The sequence below is a fragment of the Otolemur garnettii genome, unplaced genomic scaffold (genome assembly GCF_000181295.1).
Source record: "Otolemur garnettii isolate 467f Iridium unplaced genomic scaffold, OtoGar3 scaffold00288, whole genome shotgun sequence".
Taxonomy (NCBI): domain Eukaryota; kingdom Metazoa; phylum Chordata; class Mammalia; order Primates; family Galagidae; genus Otolemur; species Otolemur garnettii.
Window position 1 is genome coordinate 28,969 of NW_003852683.1, and position 6,527 is coordinate 35,495.

Sequence of the window (6,527 nt, forward strand, 5' to 3'; positions counted from 1 at the left end):
TAATCTAAATAATGCTGCTCCAACTTTCCATAAATCAGGCTGTGTTAGATACCCATTAATACCAGGAGCAGGTGGTGTAAAACCACTTTCCTTCCATACTGATTCTTTTGAAGAAGAATAAATTATATCACTTGCATTTCTTATATGTTCCAAATAACTGTAACCAGATCCTGATTTCTCTTCAACGTATGCCAAAGGTCTCCAATCTACAACAGAGCCAAATTTAGTTTGCCTTAAAATATATAAATGAAAACCTCAGCATTTTGACCAATTGAATCCAATTTTTTATATCAGTGAATACATGTGGCATACAATGAGGCAAAGGAGGCAATGAAGCCTGTTGGACTGAAAGTAATTTCGTAAAAGTCATAGTTGACAATAGATACATCACATGATTAGTAGAATGATTTCTAAAAATAACCCATTGTTGTGGACCAAAAAATAAACAGGGTGGTTCAAGACCTAAACATATAGGTGGTCCTGTTACTCCAGTAGAATAATTAGAAAGAAAAGTTCCTTTTTCCTCTGGTTTAAAAGGACCTCTGTTGTCATATGGTCCAGGAAGCCATGTGTTTTCATTTACATAGATAGAGACTGATGGCTCAAACACCTCTTAATAATGGAGGATTAGGAACATAACTCCGGGGGGAGAGGAGGATCAGGGATTTCCTCTATCTTTTTCTTAGTGCAATCTTTCCTGAGGTGACCTGTCTTTCCACAATTGTAACATTTAGGATTATTAACCTTAAAAGCACTTGCCATATGAGCACCAATTTGATCACCAATTAAAGCAGCTTGAAAAGATGAAGAACCAATATTTTGGCATGCCTGAATAAATTTTTCAATGGAAGCAGTCTCTTCATATCTAATTGGAGCTAAAACTTTCCGGCAATCATCATTAGCATTTTCATAAGCCATTTGTAAGAATAACTTTTCTTGAGCCTCAGGACCTGGAATGACTCTGCAGATGGCTATATGCAGTTTGGCCAAGAATTCAACATAAGGCTCATTAGGACCCTGGATAATTTTAGTAAAATATTTACCCTCCCCTGGACCTTCTAACTGGGCTCAGGATTGGAAGCAAATGTCTCTAATCTCAACTAAAACATGATCAGGGATTTCTAGCTGTCGTTCCTGTCTTCTAAATTCTCCAGTGCCTGTTAATTAATAATAAGGAAGTCCAGGATCATTGTTACTTCTAGCAATAGCCTCTTTCTTCCACCAAGAATCAAAAAGTAAATACTGGGCAGGGGATAAAGCGGTTTCAGCAAGTCTTTCCCAATCTCTCAGGGTGAGGTACCTGTCACCACAATATAAGCGCAGAAGGCCTTGAGTATAAGGAACATTCGGCCCATAAAAGACAACAGCATCTTTTAATGTTTTTAAAAACTTTAAATCAACCTCAGTGTATTGTACCGGTGCAATGGGTCCAGCTGGTGGAGCTCCACTTCCTCCTTGCTGATTGTCTCCAGCCCTCCATGCTGCAGCACGAGTAATGGGCAGAATTAGACCTAGAGTCTGATTATTTGTTGGAAGAGGAGGCAAATTATATGTGTTGCATGGTACTTCCAAATCATCTAGAAGTCTGAGGTTTCTAGGATTAGGAAAAACAGCCCTTTTTACACGAGTAGACTCATAAGAACAATACTCAATGGTTGGAAGCTGAGACCACTGTGAAACTTCTAAAGGAAAAATTTGCTTATTACTAGATCTGTTGTTATCTGGTGATGGAGGTCGAGACCTTCATGGCTGTGGATTTTCAGCAGGGGCTGTAATAAATGTTAAAGGTCTCGGCTCATCCTCCAATATAGGTGTTGGAGGAGGAGGTGGTGGTAAAAAGTCAGAAACTGGAGGCTGTGGAAATGCAAGAGGAGGAACAGAAGATGGAATGGTCATATCTAACAAAGGCTCTGGAGGCGCAGAGGGCAAAACCCTGACCTTCTCTACCATATCACAACATTCTTTAATTATATTTTTGACATCAGTCATTTTTGGTGGAGAGATTGAATGGATACAGATGGGGGAGGTTCTTCCCTTCCTACAGCACCATCCTCAGAGGAATAGGAGTTTTGATCCCCTTTCATTCTCTGGGGTCTCCTTTTCTTCCTGTTTGTCTTCCTGGCCAGCGCCATCAGCCTTATCCGAAATGGATAATTTAATAAGATCTGCGACTGCACTGTCAGGCTCAGGATCAGGAGAAGTTGGGGGTTTGGATGTTTTACTTTTACCTCCAACAAAAGACTGTAAAGCTAATTTGACAAGATGGTAAACAGCCCAAATGTCTGTATCAATAATATTTCTTTTTTGGTGGAAGCGTTTCATTTCTTCACCTACTTCTTCCCAAGCAGCTAAATTCAACTGATTATGAGAGTCAGGTGTAAACCAGTAACAACAAGCCCTTATGGTGGAAAATAAACAGCAATTCAGCAAACACCCTCCCGATTCTGCCAGTTTCCAGTAATTAACCTTAAGGTCGGTGAACAGAAGTTTCATAGAACAGTTCAAGCATGTCCTGGTCCAGCTGTGACCCTGCTCGCTGTGCCAGATGAAAGTGTCCCACAAAACCCCTTATTCGGAAACGCAGAGGAAAGCACTGCTAGGCAAAGTGATTGGAATGAAAAGCGGGGCTGAGGCTCTGTCCGGCACACAGCTGACACCCATCTTTACTGAGCTCCTTATAAACTTAGTAAAGTTTAAAAATAGCAAAAAGAAGCGAAACAAGGTAAGATGTTAAAACTGCCATTAAAACTCCAAATCAGCACAAAACTGCTACTGATCACAAGCACAGGTAAAAAAGGCATTTTTACTTCAGACTTAACCACAAAAGCGCCAGGATGTCTGTTCCTGTTTGCCCATTTCCTTTTTTTTTATTTTATTAAATGATAGCTGTATACATTAATGCAAACATGGGGTACAGTGTAGTGTTTTCATATACAATTTGAAATACTTTCATCAAGCTGGTTAACATAGATTTCATGCCATTTGCTTAGTCATTGTGTCAAAACATTTATATTCTAGTTCTAGAAAAGTTCACTTGTACCCTTGTTAGACAGATATATAGGTGATCTTTCCGGTCACCCTCCCACCACCTGGCTGCCCTTTTCCCCTCCCCTTCCCCACCCCCTCCCCGTATTCTTGGGCTAAAATTAAGTTGTATCTTTCACCATTTCCTTTAGGCTAAAACTGACCACTGTTGTGTAAGTGCGGGCGGAAGGTACAGGATACAGCAGCCCACCGCCTCAGCAAGTGTTATCTCCAGCTACAACCTGGTGAGACCCACCAGCTATCTTATCTGTAAACCTGTGACTGTCTGCTTTTAGGCAGATCTAAACATATTCTCAGAATAAGAAGCTTAGAATCACGTTCCTCACGGAGCACTTGAGAATAAACTACTATGCTTAGCTACAGGGGGTCTGCACCCCAACACAGGTGCCTGCCACAGTGCCCAGCTATATTTTTGTTGCAGTTGTTTAGCTGGCCTGGACTGGGTTCAAACATGCCACCCTCAGTGTATGTGGCTGGCATGATAACCACTGTGCTATGGACACTGAGCTTGAATTTGCTTTTTCATGACTAAAGGAGTTGAACATTTCTTCACGTGCTTAATGCCTTTTGTATGTCTTCTAGTGTAAAGTAGATGTGTGTTTAAGGGGTCCTGAAATATTCCAATCTAGGCCCAGTACAGTGGCTCATGCCTGAAATCCTAACACTCTGGGAGGCTGAGGGAGGAGGATTCCTTGAGCTCAGGAGTTTGAGTTCAGCCTAAGCAAGAGCAAGACCCTGTCTTTACCAAAAATAGAAAAACTAATCAGGCATGGTGGTAAGTGCCTGTACTCCCAGCTATCTGGGAGGCTGAGGAAAGAGGATCGCAGGAGCCCAGGAGTTGGAGGTTGCAGTGAGCTATGATGATGCCACTGTACTCTAGCCTGGGGCAACAGACTGAGACCCTGTCTCAATAAAGAAAAACTCCAATCCATCACATAACTTACATGGAAAGTGGAGTTTCCTGTGTGTAATAGAGTACCACAGACTGTGTCACTTAAAACAACAGAAATGTATTATCTTAAAATTTTGGAGGCTAGTATTTTGAAATCAAAATGCCAGCAGGGTCCTGTTCCCTCTGAGACTCTGGTGGACTCTTCCCTTGCCTCCTCCTAGCTCAATTATGGGGCATCGTTGGCTTGCTGCAATGCTCCAACCCTTGCCTCGGGTTCACACAATCTTATCCCTTTGTGTCTGTCTTCATATCGTCTCCTTCTCCTTCTAACAACACCAATCCTCCTGGATTAAGGGCCCTTCCTACTCTAGCATAACTTCATTTTAACTATTTCTGCAATGACTGTATTTCAAAGTAAGATCACATTTTGAGCTCCTGGGGATTAGAACCTCAACATATCTTTTTGGGGGGATCCAATTCAACCCATAACACCAGGGATTCAGCAGCCTGACTGCTAAATTGTGTCCAGATTTCATCTCAGGCACAGTGGTGTGTCCTGAACATGGCAGAACATTTTTCAGCACTAACTCTGGGGCAAGCACTGAGGGTAAAATTGTCATCTTAGTGTTACAGGTGAAGGAGTCTGATCTGTACATGGCTCAGAGAGGTCAAGTCACTTGTCCAAAGTTACACAGCGGAGAACCGACTCCCAGAGTCCCAGAACTTCCAAATTTCCTGTCCCACCCACAGCTGTCCCAGGTCAGTTCTATAAAAGGCCTCTAGGTGGCGCGCGCGAAAGGTGGATTCCACTAACGCCGGTTTCAGATTTCTTCCCCGGGTGCTTAGGGGAGAGACATCCCAAACTCGAGCATGCCCATGAATCACCAGGGGATCTTGTGAAAATGTAGCTTCTAGTTCAGTTGATCTGGAGTGGGATCTAGAATTTGCATTTCTAACACGCTCCCAGGGCATGCTGCTGATTCAGCGTTGAGTAGCAAAGGCTTCCGTGACTTCTGTCCTCACCTGTGCAGGACAGTAACAAGGATGTCCATAATTACCACAGAAGCAGCTATTTTTACACGTTTAGTTCGTGCCAGCCTCTGTGCTTTTGCCTCTGTCTCTATGTGCATTCTCTCCTTTAATGCTCGGACACTTCCTTCCTTCTTTCTTTCCTTCCTTCCTTCCTTCCTTCCTTCCTTCCTTCCTTCCTTCCTTCCTCAATCCTTCTTCCTCTCCCTCAGTCTCCCTTTGTCCTTCCTCAATCACTTTCTCTATGGTCTATGTTTTAGTCTCTCTCTTTCTCTCTCCCTCAAGCTCTCCAAAGCTAGCTCTTTCTCTCCTTCTGAGTCTGTTGCTCCCTCTCTCTCCCTCTCTGAAACTCTTTAAATCTGATTCTAGCCTGGAGCTGCAGTTGGCGTCTATAGTTCTGGCTACTCTGGAAACTGCAGAGGCAGGAGGATCCCTTAAGATCAAGAGTTGGAGTCCAGCTGGGCAATGTGGCAAAAGCTCACTTCTTTAAAAAAAAATCTGAATCTGTCTTGAGTTGCTCTGATTAAATCTCTCTGAATCTGTCTGCCTTAAATTTATACCAATAAGTCTCTCTCATGCCCAGTCAGCCTTTCCCTCCTCCAAATCTGTCTCTCTTTTTTAATGAGTCTCTTTAAATCTCTCTGAGTCTGTCTTGAAGTCTCCTCCGGTCTCTCCTTCTGTAAAGCCCTCAGAGTCTATTTCTCTCTCTCTCTCCATCCCCACCATCCTGCTTCCCTCTGGCTATGGCCTTAAGTCTTTATATTTGCTTTTCTTGGCTCCAGCTCGCGTTGTGGTTATTGGTGTAGGCTCAGAACTCCTACTCCCTTGACTCAAATCCCAGTGCTGTCAAGTACCACCTGCAGAAATTGAGCCAAATTCAGCCAACTTCCCTGCCCTTCACCCTCCCCACTTGTTGAGGACCTCCCTCCTGAAGTCACTGTCAGGACCAGGAGAGAGGAGGCACGCAATGAATGCCTCCTGGCACTCAATGAATGGTGGCTGTTGTCATCTTCCTCCTCATTATTATTACTAATAAAAGGTAACCCACAGCCAGCCTCTCTGTAGCCAGCAATTAGATGCTTATCTGCTGTGTGGAATGCACCAGGAGGACCCTCCTACTAGTAAAATTAGAGCCACTCCCTGACCTCAGTTTCTCACCAGGATCAACCACCCTGAGAGCCAGGGCACCAGGTGGAGGATGCCACGACTTTCTGAGCCTCACCTGCTGACACTTTGCACCCTTACTAGAAGCCTCTCTGAGATCCTGAACCAATTCTGTGCATTTCAGAGCTACACACAGACAAGGGAGAATCAGCCATAGTCAGGTTAGATAGAGTGTCTGATTTAACAAGTCAGAGATATAAAATAGCATCGCTCACCCCCCCCACCCATACGGTTTCTCTAGCCTTACAAGAGGGCTCAGCTCCAGGGAAACATCCACATAAGATGTGGCTTGAAAATTTGACAAGCTTACTTTTTATTCCCTTTAGACTTTAGATGAAGAAGTTGAGTATTACATACATCATTACCGCTGGTTTGTATAGAAATCTTTTTTTTTTTT